Genomic DNA, 22,457 nt, shown 5'->3' on the forward strand with positions numbered 1-22,457 from the left:
TATATATATATATATATATATATATATATATATATATAATCAAAGGATTTCTGAGATCACCTTTGAGAGAATTTTATTTGGCTTAGAGCCTCTGAGAAGTTTTATGCCAGGAAGAGTTAATTAAATGCAATGCATCCTGGGGCTCAAGAGCTGAAAGTCTAATGAGATCCAATGTTTCATGAGAGACTACTTAAATTGAAACAGTGGCAGAATTATATAGAAGCTCCTGATAAACCTTCAAGCTTGATATGTTCCTCATTTCATTTTTGGTCTGATACAACACACAGCCCGTTGCAGTGTACATTTCTGCATTTATGGGTGCCAGAATATCCTCAGTTCACTTCAGGAAGGCAATTTGAGAGGAGATTTATTTTGGTGGTATTTTAGATGTTGTTGTGTCTAATAATGATAATGACAGTATATGGAAGCTGGCACAATAGAAGTACATAATCTGCTGGGGAGAGAAAGGCCCCAAATTTCATAAGAAAATGCTCATTATCCTTCACCAGCAGCAGATAAATTTGAAATTTATTTCTACTAGTGGCTAGCAGCCCAAAACACCCGACCATTTCCAAGGCACACAGATTACAGAACTTTGGAAATCACCCAATATAGAAGGGCATGGGAATGTTTTTGTTTTCTGGTTAGAAAGCCTGAATTCTTTATCTGCCTCAAGTTTTACAGTTGTATCAAGCTTTCTGGGATCTACTTGGTTTCAGTAGGCAGCAGGAATAAAAGGCCACAGAGAGTTGGCAGAAGCTGTAGGGGGAAAAGTGACAGTAATGGTAGATTTGGCAAGCAATCATGAATATGTCCTTCGCCCTCACTTGCACACCTCACCTTCTAGCCTTCTTGCCAGAAAATGAGATACCCACCCTCTTCTCCTTGCCTTGAGGTGGGGACAGGATGAAAAATGAGGGCAATGAAAATCAGAGGCAGGCATCTGGTGATGGCTCAAATGCTCCTGAGATAGCATAGGAGCAGTCTCCCCTTTTGCTGCTCACGCTTGGGTTTCTGGGGGGAAACAGGGTTCGCAGTCTCCTGGTCTACAAGTCCAATTTATTTAAGAAGGAAATGTACTTAATTAAAATAACACCATTCAATTTTATTGTAACTTCCCTTTTGGTCTCAGCCTGTGAATGTCAGCTAAGTGTATAAAAGTTTAGAGTTATCACATCTAGATTTATGCAAATAAATGTATATTATAGATATCAGAACTACGGAATGCCATAGCTAAGATTGCACTTTATTACCTTGTCAAAGCACTGATACTCTTTATTCTTAACTTTTAAATTGCAAATATGATACAAATCATTAACCATAACATCAGTTTAATGAAAAGATCATATATTATAAAATCAGGTAATTTGAGAAACTATAAATAAACCCAATGGTATGTAAATCACTTAAAGGAAGGGGAAATAGCTTTCTCATTGATTAAAAATGCTTCCCTCTGTCATCTTTTTAGCCTATTAATAGGACCATTTCTGATTTAAAAAGTTGAGCTTTTAATGTGCCAGGGACAGAGAGAACATTCCAGCAGTTCTGAAATCTTAATGTGCGAACGAATCACCTAGAGATCTTGTTAAAATACAGATCCTAATTCAGCAGGTCCAAAGTGGAGCCTGAGATTCTGCCCTTTTAACGAGCTCTGGGTGATGTTGCTGGCCCGTGGACTACACCATGAGTACTGAAGACAGAAAATCCTCCACCTTGTAAGGAGGTTTCATTAAGGACTAAGGTACCCCCAGAAATTTTGACACACGTAACAATTTTTTGGTTGTTGTCCTGATTCCCTCTCATGATTTTTTTTTTTTTTTGCAATTGCATGAAACAGAGCAAATACATTTGAAATATCAGCTGATGGAGTTTCTCTCCATTAGTTCACCTTTTCCTTCCCTATTCAAATAATAACTGACACTATGTCCTCTGGCACATGAGAGGGAGGAGACAGGTAAGAATGGAAGTGGTTTCTTTCTAGATTTGAGTGCTTCAAGGACTTAAAGCCAGTTCTCTGCCACCCTATCACCCCATTACTATCATCTGCCTGTCGCTAAAGCCAGTTGTTGACTTGGAATTGCTACTGTACTTGCTGTGTTGCACTTGTGATAGAGGAAGGAGGATCACTAATATTTCTTATACCTGTTGTAGGAAAGATGTTATGGCTCAAAGTCGATGGCCAAGAAAGAATTCTTGAGACGTCTTTGGTGCAAAAAAGGTGGTTTTATGAAAGCCCGGGGACAGGACCTGTGGGCAGACAGAGCCGCACCGGGGTCATGAGCAGTGGCCCGTTATATACTTTCAAGCTGAGAGGGGGTTAGGGAGAGCGTAAGCCTCCCAGGCATTTTGGAAACAAGGTTCCCAGGATCCTGAGGGGGCTAGCTATTGTTAAGAAAGGTCATTTATTACTGTTCAGTAAAAACTCAGTCATGAGACCCTTCTGATGTATATGCTTAGAGGATGATTGCCAGCATGTATCTTGGGGGGTAGAGATAAAGGAAGTTTCCAAAAGAATTTTTATATGTTAAAGTAGACTTAGCGGGTCCTGGGGGTTGGGCTAGGATCGCCTTTTGCCCTTAGCAAAGTATTAACATCAAGGTAGCTGAGTTCCTAGAGGAATGTCACTCTGCCTGTTTCAAGGACTCGTCAATGGGCTGTAGGTAGTAAGGAAATTTAATAATTTTCCTTCTGCCTTTCTTTACAAAAGATTAAGAGGGTAGCCTATTGCAAGATAAGTGAGAGAGCATATTTTTCTGTGGGAATGAAGACTGTAACTTGTTTATTTTGTAAAGAAAGTATACCTGTGGCAAAAGTATACTGTTGCTTAATTATATTCCAATTATAAAAAGAAAAAAAGTATATAGTTAAAGACACAATTATGAAACAGACCATAGTAAGAACTGTCAATAATATACAACAGGGTTTCTCAACCTTGGTATTATTGGCATTTAGGGCCAAATAATTCTTTGTTGTGGGGTCTGTCCTGGGCATTGTAGGATGTTTAGCAGTGTCCCGTGCCCCTAGCTATTAGATGCCAGTAGTGCTCCTGGTACCCCTACACACACACACACACACACACACACACACACACACACACACAACCAAAACTGTCTCCAAACATTGCTAAATGTCCCTGAAGGGTGAAATAACTCCCGTTGGAAACCACTAGCACACAATAATATTAGCGCACACTTGTGGAGTGTGTATCATACACCTGGCAAGGTTCTAGGGATTTACATGTATTCACACTTTTGAAACTCAATACAATTATGAGATAGGTACTATTATTTTCCCTATTATATAGATGAGGAAGCTGGAATGCAAAGCAGTTAAGTAACTTGCTCAAAGCCACAGAGCCAGCAGGTCGAAGAGCTGGGATTTCTAAGCATTCTAGCTTTAGAATCTGTGCTCTTAACCAACATACCATGTGATGAAACATTTAGTAAACTTGAAAGGGAGTGCAATGTTATTAGGATTTATTTTGAATGTGAATAAAATCAGCAATGCCGCTATGAAATACATATTAATTTAATTGCCTAACACCAAATTATTTACATTTGGAGATTTTATGAAAGAGTATGTATTAAAAATAAGAAGCCCTGGGCTTTAGGGCTGCCTTCCTGGAAATTTTTTAAGGTCCCCTCTAGCACCAGTGCTGGCCCAACAAACAATGTTTCCCAGGCAGTGTATACTTTGCTCAGACTGGAACCAGTGTGTGATCCAATCACTGGTTGTCATTCTCCCTTCCAGTTGCTTTTCGAACTGCTATGCTACCTCTTGCATGAGGTTAACCACATGCCCCAAAGAGCTCCAGGAATCATATCTATGGGCTGGTCTTGAGGTCCTAGTTGCAGGAGGCCAGCCTGGTGAGCCCAATGTTCCCACCAGCCAGTATGATATTTCTTTCATGAAATTGCCTAAGACTTGCTGATTGGAATGGCTCTCACTCGTATCACACAGAGGACAAGTATCTCTAAGCTATCGATGGTCCATCACTGACCCTTGGGCAAAGCTGCTTCCAGCCTATAGCACCCAAAGGTGGCAACGTTGGCAGCAGGCACCCATTACTATGTGTGTTCCCCTGCTGGCACACAAGCTAATCCTCTACCACCCCCCAACAGCCTCCAAAGCTGCGGGTGGCACTCCAAGGGAGGCCATGCCTGTGTCCTCAAAGGCTTTGGAGGCCATCACTCAACAAAGCCAACAGTATATTCATGTCCCTTCTTGCCTCTGATTGATGTGATGTGATGATTCTGTGCTCTCCCAAATCAGTCTCAAGCCATGTGGGACAGAGACAGACATTACTTGTGCAAATGGGACTGCTCTTCTCACTCGGCCCTGGGACCCTCATCTATCCTCCACTCTCCTCCCCCCTGGTGGCTTTGAGTACAGAACAGGGGTATAGTCAACACTGAGAGAGATTGAATTCTAGGAATGCAGTGGTGAAGGCCAAAGAGGTCAAGAGAAGATATGGTTGAGTGATGTGCTGTTCTACCTTTGTGCTATAAAATGCTGAGTGATTAATTTAACATGACCAGAAAAGGGCTTATTCACATTTTCCTGCATACTCTGAAGGAGACTTGCATTTGTGATCATTATCAACAAAACAGTTACAACATCTGAAAGAATCATGGGCAGCAGAATGAATGATGCACTGTTAATGTGTAATTATGTCACTAGCAGTATGTAACTGTTATTAGGGAACTGGAGGGACAAAAAGCTTCAGTAGCCTCCGGTTTAGCTGGGAGGTTTTTTTTTTTCCTAATCACGAATGGATGTTGAGTGATTTTTTTAAATGACAATGTCCTCTGATTCGTGTTATGCAAGAAAAAATGCCCGTCTCAACTTGGCAGCAAAAATTGGATCAAAGACTTGACATTATGACCCCTACAAATATTGTAACCATTTCTCATCAAGGACATTAGCAAAGAGCGATTTTTTTTCATTAATCACAAAAAAAGGGGATCTTTAGGAATTCCATTTGCCAGAAAGTAATCTCACCTACTTTCCTTTATGGAAAAATGTGAAAGCCACAGCCAGTTTTACATTTCCAAGAATGTGAAATTGAACCCCAAATTCTAAGGATTGGAGAATAAACTAGCATTGTTCAGTTCATCTTCCTCATCTATCACTGATTGTGTGAATTGGGAGCTCCAGATAGAAGTTATTGAACTACAGTGCAATATAATACTAAAAGTGAAATAATCATATTTATTTATCCTAAATATAAAAACAGTGTGCAATGATCCTTTTCATGTTCAATATGAACTATCAATTTATGAAGAGCTTCTTTCTGTTTTGAAACTGAATTCAATGGAATATCAAAATCAGATAGAAGACTCAAGGATGAATTCGACCCTGTACCTCACAATATGAAATATAAGACCTGACATTTCATGTTTTCTCAGAAGTATCTGTTTTCCAGTTCTGAACCCAAAAAGTATGAAACATGAAAGGAAATAATTAATAATTTCCTGTGTCTATTTTCAATTTGCACTTCGCCATGTATATGGTAAAATATGATCTCCATCAGTATATCTATGTTTATTATGTTATCTCTTCACGCTGTATTTCAGTAAAAACAAAGAAATCTTGATTATATTTCTGGCAGTTGATTTTCCATACATCTGCCCTGCTTCACTAATTTATCTGCTTTGTCTATAGATGCCCTTAAGTTCATGACTCATGCAGTAAGTATTCACCAAATGATGGCTGAGCTGAATGCACTGCAAACACTACTGATGTTATGCTTTGTTCATTGAATTTTCTTTTGACTTCTGTGTTGCTTCAATCCATAAACAGAGCAATAGCAAAAACTTAGGTGCAAAGCCAGCACTGAATAAAGATTCGTACAACAGTGCTTGCTTCGGCAGCACATATATGAAAATTGGAACGATACAGAGAAGATTAGCATGGCCCCTGCGCAAGGATGACACACAAATTCGTGAAGCATTCCATATTTTTTGATTAACATAACATAATAATAAAAAAATGTAAACATTAAAAAAAGATTCGTACAACAGAATTTCAAATGTTGGTACAGAGCATTAAAATAATACTGGATCCAGAGGTAATACTCAGCATATTTAGAATGCTAATTCTCAGAAGGCTAATAAAAATATTACCAATTGATCTATATAAAATAAATAAATAAAAATACCTAAAACTCCATTGAAAGGCCCAGTATTTCTCAAGCATTTTTTTAAATCAGTCTACTCAATCATGGCTTAATCTATAAGAGCATAAATAGATGCATTTCTATCATTGTCTTTCTCCATGATTCAAACACCCAAATGTAACTTTCGCAATTCCAAAAAAAAAAAAGATTCCTATTGCAAACTTCTCTTTTTTCACATTTTAATGTAATGACTGGCATATCTGGGGGTGAGGGAATATTTCTTCACTTTTTGGATCCTTATTTTTGCCTTGCCACAATTTACTAATTTTCTCCAATTATGAATATAGTCTGCTTCACATCCTTTTCTGGAATGGAGTAGGATGTAAATGTACACATTCTTTCCTAGTATTCTTCAGGTAAGAGAAAGCATATGCTATAACAGGGCCTGAGGCAACTTAACTAACGCAGTCTTATGTAAGCAACTTAACTAACTAACGCAGTCTTATGTAAGCACTTTCTGTAAGGTTTCATTTTTGTAAATATATTTCTAGTGAAAAATTTGAGTCATTTTCAGGTTTTTACTTTGGCACGTAGAAAACAAGAAGCTATTACCTAGCCTGGGCTTAATAAGCACACACACACACACACACACACACACACACACACACAATCAAAGACCAAAGAAATAAACTCCACTCCTCAAATCTAGTATTTGTCCAAAAGTTTAATGATTGCATCAAAAGTCTTTCAAAATCAAATGACTGCCAGTTGATAAAGAGTCACCATTGGTAGAAAACTACCCCCAAAGACAAGAGATTAGAAATGCGTTTTCTCTTCAGAGTGAAATGGAAAAGGATTATAAATGGGAATGGAAAACATGCAAGTGAATTCAATCACTCATTTAACAGGAACGATGGAGCAACTTTGTGTCAGTTTCTATTCAAGGTGCTAGAGACACAACTGAACACATCAGTCCAAGTCCTTGTCCTCATAAAACCTATATGCTGATAGGGGCGCCTGGGTGGCTCAGTCAAACATCTGCCTTCGGCTCAGATCATGATCCCGGGGTCCTGGGATGGAGCCCCGCATCGGGCTCCCTGCTCAGCAGGAAGCCCGCTTCTCCTTCTCCCACTCCTCCCGCTTGTGTTCCCTCTCTCGCTGTCTCTCTCTCTGTCAAATAAATAAATAAAATCTTTTAAAAAAAAAAAACCCATATGCTGATGAATGAGACACTGATAGACAGCTAAAAAATAAACAAATGTGATACAGGGTTGGGTGTGTCTGTAAAGAAAATAACAGAGGGTAAGGAGATGGAGTCATTGAGGGCAGGGTACTATTTCAGATAGAGTGGTCAGGGAGGGCTCTAACAGAAGGGAACATTTGAGCAGAGACCTGAATGAAATGAAGGAGTTAGGTATGCAAGGATCTGAAGGAAAAGCATTCAAGGCAGAGAAAACTGCCAGAGCAAAGGCTCTAAGGCACAAAAAAGTTTGGAGTGTTCCAGTGTGACTCAAACAGAGTGAACAAGTCAGAGAGAAGCTGGAGATGAGGTGATAAATATCATAGAAGCTAGGCTATGCCAGGCTATGGCAGTTTTTTTTTTTTTAATAGCCGCGAATTCTTTGACACTCCTCTCTTTAAGAAGTGGGCTCTAAGTTACCTCCTTTTGGAGCTGGTGGGCTTTGAAGTCCTTCAACCAATAGAGAACTGTGACACTAAACACTTTCCAAGGCAGCATCTTAAAATGACCATGCAGGTTTCACTTGGTTTCTTGGATACTTGCTTCAACTATGCTGAGGCTGTCATGCTGGAGAGGTCACATTTAAGCACTCCAGTCAAGAGTTCCAGCTAAACCTAGATTTCCATTCATCCCACCAAGGAGCCAGACAGACATGTGAATGAAACAGACTGTCCAGATCAGCCTATCCACTGAGTGAGTCCTCTGAGTGATTTCAGTTGACTCCATCATCAGGCAGAACCAACCAGTCAACACCTGCCCCAAGTTTCTAAAGTATAAAACAGTTGTGTTTTAAGTCACTAAGTTTTGAAGTGATTTACTATACAGCAATAGTAACTGGAACCAGGGCCCTTGGGGCACAGTAAGAAGTTGTTTTCTATTCTGATTATGATAGCAAGCCATTGAAGTTTTGAGCAAGGAAATAATGTGATCAGATTTAGTTTTTAAAAAGTCATTTGGGCCAATTCGTAAAAGGTGAGCTATAGGATTGTAAGAGTGAATGCAGGAATACCATTATGAGGTTCCTGCAGAATCCTGGCAAGAGAAGAGGGGGGCTTGAACTAGGGAGATCACAGCAGAGGAGTGAGACGTAGTTGGATTTAGATTATGTTTGGAAAGTGGAGCCCAGAGGATTTGCTGATATGGGATGTGAGAGAAAGAAGGAAGGACTACATCTTAGTTTTTGGCCCAGGCTACTGGGAGAATTATGGTAGTCTTAAAAAAGACTAGGGGAGATGCATATTTGGGCACAGAAGGAGGGTCATAAGTTAATTTTTGGACACGTTAACAGGCTTTTTAAAATTTAAGTATAGTTGGGGGTGGAGCAAGATGGCAGAGGAGTAGGAGACCTGGATTTCGTCTGATCTCAGGAATTCAGCTGAATAGGGATCAACCCATTCTGAACACCTACGAACTCAACAGGAGATCGAAGAGAAGAATAGCAACAACTCTCTGAACAGAAATGCGACCACTTTCTGGAAGGCAGGACGTGCGGAGAAGTGAATCCGAGGCGATATTCGGGAGGATAGACGGCGGGGGAGGGGCCTCCGGCGGCCGCTTCTGGCAAGTGCTAGAGCCGCGGAGCACAAAATCGGACCTTTTAGAAGTCGGCTCCGCTGAGGGACGTCGCTGCAGTGGCTAAGCGGGGGGTGGAACCCTCGCGGGACAGTGTGGTCTCAGGACCCCTGGGGTCACAGAAAGACCAGGGGTGCCTGGGTGCGGCAGAGCTCCCAGGGATCGGAGCGGGGAAGCCGGCTGCAGAGACAGAGCCGAGTCGCGGGCTCTCAGCTCGGGGTGGCCATAAACTGTGATCCGCGGCCCAGTCGGGCCACTGCTCCTCCAGCGGGGACCCAACAAGCAGCAGATCCGGGGAAACTCCCCTTCCTCCCCGGGGAGGAGCGGCGCGGGAGCACACCGCAGGGATCTGCTGGGTTTGGAGACTCCACACGGGGTCGGGTGCCAGAGATGGAAACGCTCGGTCACAGGCCAGGTGAGCACGGAGTGCGGCCGGAGACCGGGGACACGGGAGTGATTGACTGCTTTTCTCTGGGGGCGCACTGAGGAGCGGGGCCCCAAGTTCTCAGCTCCTCCGGGCAGAGATTGGGAGGCCACCATTTTCACCCTGGTCCTCCAAAGCTGTACGGAGAGCTTGCAGGGAACAAAAGCTCCTGAGAGCAAACCCGAGCAGCTTGCTTAGCCCTGACCGACAAGGGTGGGGCAATTCCGCCTCCGGCAAAGACATTTGGGAACCACGGCAACAGGCCACTCCCCCAGAAGATCAGCAAGAACAGCCAGCAAGCCAAGACCAAGTTTACCGATCAAGGAGAATGGGAGAACTCCAGCGCTAGGGGAATACTGCACATAGAATTCATGGCTTTTTTACCATAATTCATTAGTTTTTCAAAGTTAATTTTTTTAACTATTTTTTTTATTTTTCTTTTTCCCTTTTTCAACCAACATCTTATCAATCCCTTTTTTTAAAAAAACATTTTATTTTTCATTTTTAGAGTCATATTTTATCCCTTCATAGTAGTTACCCTTATTTTGGCATATATATATATAAGTTGTTCTCTCTTTAAAATTTTGAGATACAGTTTCTTCTAACAGATTAAAATATACCCTAAATCACTAGTGTATGGCTTTATTCTAGTCTCCTGCCTGATCACATTCTCTCCCTTTTTTTTTTCTTTCGTTTTTCTTTTCCTTTTCTTTTTTTTTTGAATCTTCGTTCTTTTTTCAAACAACTTCTTTTCAATTCCTTTTATAAAATCTTTTATAATTTTCATCTTTACAGTCATCTTCCATCCCTTCATTGTATCAACCCTTATTTTGTACATATATAAGTCTTTCTTCCTTTAAAATTTTACCAGGCACTTTTTTCTAACAGACCAAAATAGGCCCAAAATCTAGTGTGTGGCACTGATCTATGCACTAGCCTGATCATATTTGATCATATTCTTTTTTTTTGTATTGTTCTGTTTTTGTTTTTATCTTTTTCTCTGTGGTTTTTTTTCTTTCTTTTCTCTTTCTTTTTTCTTTCTTTCCCTTTCTTTTCCCCTGGTCACAGGTCTTTTCTGATTTGCTTAGAGTATATTTGCTGGGGACGTTGTTAACCTGTTAGCATTTTGTTCTCTCATTCATCTTTTCTCCTCTGGACAAAATGACAAGACGAAAAAAATCACCTCAGCAAAAAGAACAAGAGGTAGTACCGTCTGCCAGGGACCTACTCAATACAGACATTAGTACGTGTCGGACCTAGAGTTCAGAATCATGACTTTAAAGATACTAGCTGGGCTTGAAAAAAGCGTTGAAGTTCTTAGAGAAACCCTTTCTGGAGAAATAAAAGAACTAAAATCTAACCAAGTCAAAATCAAAAAGGCATTTAATGAGGTGCAATCAAAAATGGGGGCACTAACTGCTAGAATAAATGAGGCAGAAGAGAGAATCAGCGATACAGAAGACCAAATGATGGAAAATAAAGAGGCTGAGAAAAAGAGAGAGAGAAACAACTACAGGATCACGAGGGCAGAACTCGAGAGATAAGCGATATGATAAGATGAAACAACATTAGAATAATTGGGATCCCAGAAGAAGAAGAAAGAGCTCTCTGCAAATTATAGCAGAGAACTTCCCTAATGTGGGGAAGGAAACAGGCATCAAAATCCGGGAGGCACAGAGAACCCCTCTCAAAATCAATAAAAATAGGCCAACACCCCGACATCTAATAGTAAAACTTACGAGTCTCAGAGACAAAGAGAAAAACCTGAAAGCAGCTCGGGAGAAGAGCTATGTAACCTACAATGGTAGAAACATTAGATTGGCAACAGACCTATACACAGAGACCTGGCAGGCCAGGAAGGACTGGCATGATATCTTCAGAGCACTAAATGAGAAAAATATGCAGCCAAGAATACTATATCCAGCTAGGCTCTCATTGAAAATTGAAGGAGAGATAAAAAGCATCCAGGACAAACAAAAACTAAAGAAATTTGCAAACACGAAACCAGCCCTCCAAGAAATATTGAAAGGGGTCCTCTAAGCAAAGAGAGAGCCTAAAAGCAGCAGAGACCAGAAAGGAACAGAGACAATATACAGTAACAGTCACCTTACAGGCAATACAATGGCACTAAATTCATACCTTTCTATAGTTACCCTGAATGTAAATAGGCTAAATGCCCCAAGCAAAAGACACAGGCTATCAGATTGGATTAAAAAACAAGACCCATCGATATGCTGTCTGCAAGAGACTCATTTTAGACCCAAAGACACCCCCAGATTGAAAGTGAGGGGGTGGAAAACCAGTTACCATGCTAATGGACACCAAAAGAAAGCTGGGGTGGCAATCCTTATATCAGACAAATTAGATTTTAAAACAAAGACTGTAATAAGAGATGAGGAAGGACACTATATCCTCCTTAAACGGTCTATCCAACAAGAAGATCTAACAATTGTAAATATCTATGCCCCTAACATGGGAGCAGCCAATTATATAAGGCAATTAATAACAAAAGCAAAGAAACACATTGACAACAATACAATAATAGTGGGGGACTTTAACACGCCCTGACTGAAATGGACAGATCATCTAAGCAAAAGATCAACAAGGCAATAAAGACTTTAAATGACACACTGGACCAAATGGACTTCCCAGACATATTCAGAACATTCTATCCCAAAGCAACGGAATACACATTCTTCTCTAGTGCCCATGGAACATTCTCCAGAATTGATCACATCCTAGGTCACAAGTCAGGTCTCAACCGCTATCAAAAGATTGGGATTATTCCTTGCATATTTTCAGACCACAATGCTTTGAAACTAGAACTCAATCACAAGAGGAAAGTCGGAAAGAACTCAAATACATGGAGGCTAAAGAGTATCCTACTAAAGAATAAATGGGTCAATGAGGAAATTAAAGAAGAATTAAAAAAATTCATGGAAACCAATGAAAATGAAAACACAACTGTTCAAAATATTTGGGATGCAGCAAAGGCAGTCCTGAGAGGAAAGTATATAGCAATACAAGCCTTTCTCAAGAAACAAGAAAGGTCTCAAATACACAACCTAACCCTACACCTAAAGGAGCTGGAGAAAGAACAGCACATAAAGCCTAAACCCAGCAGGAGAAGAGAAATAATAAAGATCAGAGCAGAAATCAATGAAATAGAAACCAGAAGAACAGTAGAACAGATGAACGAAACTAGGAGCTGGTTCTTTGAAGGAATTAACAAGATTGATAAACCCCTGGCCAGACTTATCAAAAAGAAAAGAGAAATGACCCAAATCAACAAAATCATGAATGAAAGAGGAGAGATCACAACCAACACCAAAGAAATACAAACAATTCTAAGAACATATTATGAGCCACTCTATGCCAGCAAATTAGATAACCTGGAAGAAATGGATGCATTCCTAGAGATGTATCAACTACCAAAATTGAACCAGGAAGAAATAGAAAACCTGAACAGACCTATAACCACTAAGGAAATGGAAGCAGTCATCAAAAATCTCCCAACAAACAAAAAGCCCTGGGCCAGATGGCTTCCCAGGGGAATTCTATCAGACATTTAAAGAAGAATTAATACCTACTCTCCTGAAACTGTTCCAAAAAATAGAAATGGAAGGAAAACTTCCAAACTCATTTTATGAGGCCAGCATTACCTTGATCCCAAAACCAAAGACCCCATCAAAAAGGAGAATTACAGACCAATATCCCTGATGAACATGGATGCAAAAATTCCCACCAAAATACTAGCCAATAGGATCCAACAGTACATTAAAAGGATTATTCACCACGACCAAGTGGAATTTATCCCTGCGCTGCAAGGCTGGTTCAACGTCCACAAATCAATCAACGTGATACAATACATTAACAAAAGAAAGAACAAGAATCATATGATCCTCTCAATAGATGCAGGAAAAGCATTTGACAAAGTACAGCATCCTTTCTTGATCAAAACTCTTCAGAGTATAGGGATAGAGGGTACATACCTCAATATCATAAAAGCCATCTATGAAAAACCTACAGCGAATATCATTCTCAATGGGGAAAGACTGAGAGCTTTCCCCCTAAGGTCAGGAAGGCGGCAGGGATGTCCACTCTCACCACTGCTATTCAACATAGTATTAGAAGTCCTAGTCACAGCAATCAGACAACAAAAAGAAATCAAAGGCATCCAAATCGGCAAAGAGGAAGTCAAACTCTCACTCTTTGCAGATGATATGATACTTTATGTGGAAAACCCAAAAGACTCCACCCCAAAACTGCTAGAACTCATCCAGGAATTCAGTAAAGTGGCAGGATATAAAACCAATGCCCAGAAATCAGTGGCATTCCTATACACCAACAACAAGACAGAAGAGAGACAAATCAAGGAGTCGATCCCATTTACAATTGCACCCAAAACCATAAGATACCTAGGAATAAATTTCACCAAAGAGGCAAGGGATCTGTACTCAGAAAACTATAAAATACTCATGAAAGAAATTGAAGAAGACACAAAGAAATGGAAAAACGTTCCATGCTCATGGATTGGAAGAACAAACATTGTGAAGATGTCAATGCTACCTAGAGCAATCTACACATTCAATGCAATCCCCATCAAAATACCATCCACTTTTTTCAAAGAAATGGAACAAAGAATCCTAAAATTTGTATGGAACCAGAAGAGACCCCGAATAGCCAGAGGAATATTGAAAAAGAAAAGCAAAGCTGGCAGCATCACAATTCCGGACTTCCAGCTCTATTACAAAGCTGTCATCCTCAAGACAGTATGGTACTGGCACAAAAACAGACACATAGATCAATGGAACAGAATCGAGAGCCCAGAATTGGACCCTCAACTCTGTGGTCAACTGATCTTTGACAAAGCGGGAAAAAATGTCCAGTGGAAAAAAGACAGTCTCTTCAACAAATGGCGTTGGGAAAATTGGATAGCCATATGCGGAAGAATGAAACTGGACCATTTCCTTACACCACACACAAAAATAGACTCCAAATGCTTGAAAGACCTAAACGTGAGACAGGAGTCCATCAAAGTCCTAAAGGAGAACACAGGTAGCAACCTCTTCGACCTCAGCCGCAGCAACTTCTTCCTAGAAACATCGCCAAAGGCAACGGAAGCATGGTCAAAAATGAACTATTGGGATTTCATCAAGATAAAAAGCTTTTGCACAGGAAAAGAAACAGTCCACAAAACCAAAAGACAACCGACAGAATGGGAGAAAATATTTGCAAATGACATATCACATAAAGGGCTAGTATCCAAAATGTATAAAGAACTTATCAAACTCAACACCCAAAGAACAAATAATCCAATCAAGAAATGGGCAGAAGACATGAACAGTCATTTTTCCAAAGAAGACATCCAAATGGCCAACAGACACATGAAAAAGTGCTCAACATCGCTCGGCATCAGGGAAATCCAAATCAAAACCTCGATGAGATACCACCTCACACCAGTCAGAATGGCTAAAATTAACAAGTCAGGAAACGACAGATGTTGGCAGGGATGCGGAGAAAGGGAAACCCTCCTACACTGTCAGTGGGAATGCAAGCTGGTGCAACCACTCTGGAAAACAGTATGGAGTTTCCTCAAACAGTTGAAAATAGAGCTACCGTACGATCCAGCAATTGCACTACTGGGTATTTCCCACAAAGATATAAATGTAGGGATCCGAAGGGGTACGTGCACCCCAATGTTTATAGCGGCAATGTCCACAATAGCCAAACTGTGAAAAGAGCCAAGATGTCCATCGACAGATAAATGGATAAAGAAGAAGTGGTATATATACACAATGGAATATTATGCAGCCATCAAAAGGAATGAGATCTTGCCATTTGCAACGATGTGGATGGAACTGGAGGGTGTTATGCTGAGTGAAATAAGTCAATCAGAGGAAGACATGTATCACATGACCTCACTGATATGAGGAATTCTTAATCTCAGGAAACAAACTGAGTGTTTCTGGAGTGGTGGGGGGTGGGAGGGATGGGGTGGCTGGGTGATAGACATTAGGTAGGGTATGTGCTATGGTGAGTGCTGTGAAGTGTGCAAGACTGTTGAATCACAGATCTGTACTTCTGAAACAAATAATGTAACATATGTTTAAAAAAAAGAAAAAGAAGAAGATAGCAGGAGGGGAAGAATGAAGGGGAGTAAGTCAGAGGGGGAGACGAACCATGAGAGACGATGGACTCTGAAAAACAAACTGAGGGTTCTAGAGGGGAGGGGGGTGGGGGGATGGGTTAGCCTGGTGATGGGTATTAAAGAGGGCACATTCTGTGTGGAGCACTGGGTGTTATGCACAAACAATGAATCATGGAACACTACATCAAAAACTAATGATGTAATGTATGGTGATTAACATAACAATAAAAAATTATTTAAAAAATTTAAGTATATTTGACATATTAGTTTCAGGTGTACAACATAGTGATTTGATAGTTCTATACATTACACAGTGCTTACTACAATAGTGCAGTTACCATCTGTCACCATACAAAGTTATTACAATCTTATTGACTATATTCCACTTGCTGTACTATTCATCTCCATGACTTATTTATTTTATAACTGCAAGTTTGTACCTCTTAATCTCCTTTACCTATTTCACCTATCACTCCTCACCTCTCCCCTCTGGCAGCCACCAGTTTGTTCTCTGTATCTATGAGTCTGCTTCTGGTTTTTGTTGTTTGTTCATTTGTCTTGTTTTGTTTTGTCTTATTCCACATATAAGTGAAATCATATGGTATTTCTCTTTCTCTGACTTACTTCACTTAGCATATTATCTTCTAGATCCACCCTTGTTGCCAAAAATGGCAAGATTTCATTTTTTTATGGCTGAGTAATATTCTACTGTGTATGTGTATCACATCTTTATCCACTCATCTATTGAGGGACACTCAGGTTGCTTCTATATCTTTGCTATTGTAAATAATGCTGCAATAAACACAGAGGTGCATATGTCTTTTTGAATCAGTGTTGTTGGTTTTTTTTATAAATACCCAGAAGTGGAATTGCTGGGTCATATGGTATTTACATTTTTAATTTCTTGAGGAACCTCCATACTATTTTCCATCATGGCCACACCAATTTACATTCCCACCAACAGTGCACAAGTGTTCCCTTTTCTCTACGTCCTCACCAACACTTGTTAGTTCTTATCTTTTTGATACTAGCCATTCTCACTGGTGTGAGGTGATATCTCAGTGTGGTTTTGATTTGCATTTCCCTGGTGATGAGTGATGTTGAGCATCTTTTCATGTGTCTGTTGGCCATCTGGATGTCTTCTTTGGAAAAATTTCTATTCAAGTCATCTGCCAATTTTGTAATCAGATTATCTGGGGTTTTTAGTGTTCAGTGTATGAGTTCTTGATATATATCGGATATTAACCCCTTATTGGATATATCATTTGCAAAAATCTTCTCCCACTTAGCAGGCTGCCTTAGTTTTGCTTATGGTTTCCTTTGCTGTGCAAAAGTTTTTTAGTGTGATGTAGTGCTAGCTATTTATTTTTGCCCTTGTCTCCCTTGCCTGAGGAGACACATATCAAGAAAAATATTGCTAAGCCAATGTCCAAGTTTACTGCCTATGTTTTCTTTTAAGAACATTATGGTTTCAGGTCTACATTTTGGTCTTTAATCCACTTTGAGTTTATTTTTGTGTATGATGTAAGAAAGTAAACACATTAAGAGTTACAGTGCCCAAACTGGAAGTGTAGAATTTGTATATGAGTCTAGAGTTGTAGGGGATAATATATGTAACAACTTAGATGTATGAATCTGGAGTTCAAGAGAAGAGATCTAGGCTCGGGATATAATCCAGGAAACACCAGTATATAGATGCTTTTAAATCCGCAAGACTGAATGAGATCACCAAGGGAGGTCATCTAGATATCAAGGACATAGAGGAGCAGTGGATCAAAGAATGTGCTGAAGCATGCTATAATACTTAAAAAGTCAAAAAGGTGCTGGTAAAACTGAATATCCACATGTAAAAGAATGAAGTAGGATGCTTACGCCTTATACCATATACAAAAATTAACTCAAAATAGATCAAAGACCTAAACTTAAGAGGTAGAATTGTAAAACACTTAGAAGAAAACATAGGAGAAAATCTTTATGGCATTGGATCTGGCAATGATTTCTTGAATAAGACACCAAAAGCATGAGCAACAAAAGATAAAATTGGATTTAATCAAATTAAAAACTTTTTGCATTGAAGGACACTATCAAGAGAGTGAAAAGACAACCCACAAAATGGAAAAAATATTTACAAATCATATATCTGATAAGAGATTAATATCCAGGAAAAAAAAAAGAACTCCTACAACTCAATAACCAAAAAACAAACAACCCAATTTTCAAAAATGAGCAAAGGACTTGAATAGACATTTCTCCAAAGAAAATATAAAAATAACCAATAAGTACATGAAAAATGCTCAATGTCATTAGTCATTAGGGAAGTACAAATCGAAACTACAATGAGATACCACTTTACACCTATTAGGATGGCTATATTTTAAAAAAGGGAAAATGACAAGTGTTGACAAAGATGTGGAGAAAATGAAACCCTCATGCATTGCTGTTGGGAATGAAATGTAAAATGGTGCAGCCACTGTGGAAAACCATTCGGCAGTTCCTCAAAAAGTTACACAGCATGTTACTGTATGATCCACCAATTCGACTCCTAGCCATATACCCAAACAAATTGAAAGCAGAGACTCAAAAAGATATTTGTACATCAATATTCATAACAGTGTTATTCATAATAGCCCAAAGGTAGGAACAACTCAAATGCAAATGTCTATCAACAGATGAACGAATAAACAAAATGTGATGAATGGATAAACAAAATATGTAGTGGTGAAATACTATTTGACCATAAAAAGGAATGAAATTCTTGATACATGCTACAACATGGATGAAGCTTGAAGACATTATGCTTAAATGGAAGAAGCCAGACACAAAAGGACAAATATTTTATGATTCCACTTATATAAGGTACCTAGAATAGGCGAATTCATACAGACAGAAAGTAGAATAGAGGGTACTAGGGGCTAGGGGGAAGCGGGAATGAGGAGTTACTACTTAATGAGTACAAAATTTCTGTTTGGGATGATAAAAAATGTTGCACAACACTGTGAACATATTTAATCTCACTGAATTGTACCCTTTAAAATGGTTACACTGGTAAACTTTATGTTGCATATATTTTACCATGATTTTTTTTTAAGTCAGGAAGTGGAGGAGAACAACAAATGAAACTGAGAGGGGGGCACCTGGGTGGCTCAGTAGGTTAAGCGTCTGCCTTCAGCTCAGGTCATGGTCCCAAGGTCCTGGGATCAAGCCGCGTGTTGGGCTCCCTGCTCTGCAGGAAGTCTGCTTGTCCCTCTTCCTCTACCCACCTCCCACCTGTGCTCTCTCGCTCTCTCTCGCTCTCTCTCTCTCAAATAAGTAAATAAAATCTAAAAAAAAAAGAAACTGAGAGGGACTCGGGGGGGGTGGACAAAATCTAGAAGAGTGTGTGGCACCCTTGAAGCAATTAAGAAGGAAAGAATGACCAGTTTCCAATGCCACTGAAACAGTGGGTAGCATGAGTAGGATGAGAGCTGAGAATTGACCACTGGGTTCAGCAGTCTGGAGGTGATGGGGTCCTTGATAAGAACAGTTTCAGTGGCATGATGGGGATTTTAAAGATTTAACCCAGACTTAAATGGGTTAGAGAGAACATATGAGCTGAAAAAGTGGAGACAGAGTAAAAACTAACCTTTTGGGAGGTTTTGTTGTGAAGAGTAATAGAGAAGTGGGGTAAAAGAGGGACAGCAGATCTAGGGAGGCCTTTTTGGTAATGAGTCTGTTTGCTCCTGGGAAGTAAATGTCAGTTGAACCACGTGTGGATTTTGTCAGATAAAGACCTAATTTCCATAACAAATAAAAGGCTGAGCACTGCACACTAGAAAGCAAAATACTGAAATTATAACTAGTAAACAATGTGAACCAATCCTTCTAATTACTCACAAGATTCAACCTCTTCCCAAAAGTTGGGGTCCATATCCATATTCCATAGTTAAACAAACACATGGAAAATTTGGAAATGATCCAGGGAAAATCACAACTACGAGAAGTTTTGATAAACAAGAAATAGAGAAGTGAAAGGAAAAAGAAAGAAGAGATAAATGAGGAAATATTTATTAATTCTTTTCATGTGACTGTAGGGCTTTTTCACAGAAAACTTGTGAATATTTTTCACCATATACTCAGAGGAATAATAAAATAAAGTTAGCAAAATGACATAAACAACAGTATTGGCCTTGGGAAAGGCAAAACAGCGTATTACCTATTACATACATATTACATACTACAGCATAAAATTTGAGACATTGGAATGAGTTTCTGGTTACCGAACCTCTTTGCTATTGCTTGTAAAACCAGACAAGTCCTATCTAATATTGTTCTGGAATTTCTGGCCAATACAATAAGACATTAAACCAAAAAAAGAGGTACAATTATTGGCAGGCAGAAGAAAGAATTTTTATCATTTTCAGATGTTAAGATTGCACACCTAGTTAAGGCAAGAGAATCAATAGGAAAACTATTAGAATTAATAGGCACATTTTAAGAAGTGGCTGGATGCAGGGTAATTATCAAGAAATCAATAGTTTAGGTAATAAGTAGCTAGAAATATAATGAAAACACAATAACAAAGTCTTTTAAAAATAACACAGTCTTTTAGAAGTAACTTACAATAAATGTTTGGATCCTGTATATATAAAAACTTATTTTATTAAAAGCAATAAAAGAAGATTTGAATATCATATTCCTGGTTGGGCAGACTTAAGCTTGTAAAGATGTCCATTCTTCCAAAGTGAAGGGTAAGGCTGTCTGATCATAATCTCGTGAGGATTGATTTTAATTTGACAACATATTTCTAAAGTTCATCTGGAATTATAAATAGGCAAAAATTAATCAAGAAAAATTTTGAAGAGAAATTATAGTAGGCTTGCTCTCCTAGATATTAAAGCTATTTATAAATCTCAAATAATTGAAATAATGAGACCAGTAAAAGGTTTATAGAGGGAGCAATAATATAAGAACAAAACTCTGGAATGCATAAATATTTACCATATGATTGAGTAGGTATTACAAATCAGTTGGGAAAGGATGGATTTTTCCATAAGAAGTGTAGAGTTGAAACTGACAGCTACATAAGAAAATCTTATTAAACTATTACCATATCATGGGCCAAAATAAACTTTAATAGATTAAAAAGTTAAACATAAATCATCAAACCACATAAAAGCTAGAAGAATAGGCATTTGATTTTCGAGTAAAGAAAGGTTTCCTAAGTTTAAACATAATTTTTTAAATGACAAAGAGAAAGATACACAACATGAAAAATAAACAACAAATTGAGAAAAATATTTGCCACAAATATGATAGACTAAAATTACTATCCATAAAATATAAGTTCTTAAAATTGCTAAGATAACTCTAAGACATGATATAAAAATGTGCAAAGGACAATCTAAAAAAGAGTCAAAGCAAATGGCTAGAAAAATCACCTCATTCACAATTGAAATTAATCAAACTGAACAACAAGTATGATAGAGAGTAATAATGGCCCCCAGTGAATCACACCTCTCTGGCTCCATGCCCCTTTGCAATGTGGCTTGGATACTCTTTTCACGAAGAAATGAAATCTATGTTCTCTATCCCTTGAAGTTGGGATGGCCTTGTGGCTTGCTTAGACCAAAAGAATCTGATAGAAATTACTATGTGCTAGTTCTGGAGCTTAGGCCTTATGGTGCCTTGTTTCTCTATCTTGCCATTGATTTGGAGCCCTGAGACTGTGAAGAAGCTCAGTTTAACATGTATTTCAGGATTAGAAACCATGATGGGAGGAAAAAAGGTGATTTAGCCAACAGCTAGAAATAACTTCCAGACATTTAAGTGAAGCCATCTTAGTCTCTTCAGCCCCAGTTGAGCTGTCACAGAACTGCAGATGCATAAATGATCTAAGACCAGGAGAAGAACCACATAGCCCTGGATTGCCAGCCCACAGAATCATAAGACATAATAAATTGTTGTTTTAACTTACTATGCTTTGGAGTAGTTTACTGATAAAACAAGTATCCATTTTTATCTACCAAATTAGCAAAGAATTAAAAGTAAAAAGAAGACACAAATTACTAATGAGGGAACAGTTAGCAAAATATAATGTTAGGAGCATAAACTGGAATATATATATATTTTTTTCTTTGATCAGGTAATTCTACTTCTAGAGTTTTATCCTTCAGAAAAGATTAAAAATATGAACAAGATTTATACCTAAAGATGTTTTTTATCTATAATTTTTTAAAAATCAGGACAAATGTCTATTAAACAATAGAATGATATATTTAAAAAATTAAAGTATATCCATGTAATAAACTATTATTTCATGGAACTTGATCTCTGTTGTCAGAAATTATGGAAATTGACCTAAATAAACAGTGTGATCCATCTGGTTTTGTGTTTGGGGGAGGCAAATAACAGAGACTAAAAGGAAGTATATACCAAAACTATTATTATTTTCTTCTTTAGTTTTCCTCTTATTTCCCAAATTCTCAACAATAAGAATGTGTTCTTTTTGTAATAAGAAAAAATATATATTACTTTGAAACTGGGACAAGTTCTTGGTTGTCTAAGAAGATTAAAACATGGTCCTGTCTTAGATAATAAACTAACAAGCAGTTATTGATCACCTACTGTGTATGAATCACTGTCAAATGTTGAGGTGGGCTAATTGAAAGGGTCTTAAAATCATAAGGTTGTAACAGATAAGTGTCCAAAGACCAGCCAACTTAAAATGTCTCCACCATTAGTTTACAGATTGGGTTAGGTAAATCAGAACAGCCAGGGAAAACTGCAGATATACTAGGCGATGGTCATTATAAGCAGGAGGTATCTTAGAAACAAGTTTCACCCCTCTGAGCAGATTCAACACCCTCACTGGCAGGCTCTTATAAACTGCCTATAATCCAGTGGGATTGGCATGTCTTAATAACCCTGCAGTACCCTTGGTCCACAAATCCCTTTTTACTTCCTATTCCTATGC

At 38.7% G+C, this 22,457-nt stretch overlaps 1 non-coding gene across 1 annotated transcript; it reads left to right on the top strand.

The window, feature by feature from the left end:
- The first annotated feature begins 5,857 nt into the window (after nt 1-5,857).
- Nucleotides 5,858-5,964, top strand: LOC112813031 (U6 spliceosomal RNA). The gene has a single exon (XR_003205417.1). It is a non-coding gene; the product is annotated as a U6 spliceosomal RNA (small nuclear RNA).
- Nucleotides 5,965-22,457: the final 16,493 nt, after the last annotated feature.

The sequence above is a fragment of the Callorhinus ursinus genome, unplaced genomic scaffold (genome assembly GCF_003265705.2).
Source record: "Callorhinus ursinus isolate GAN/ISIS: 27379988/994484 unplaced genomic scaffold, GSC_fseal_2.0 scaffold16, whole genome shotgun sequence".
NCBI lineage: Eukaryota > Metazoa > Chordata > Mammalia > Carnivora > Otariidae > Callorhinus > Callorhinus ursinus.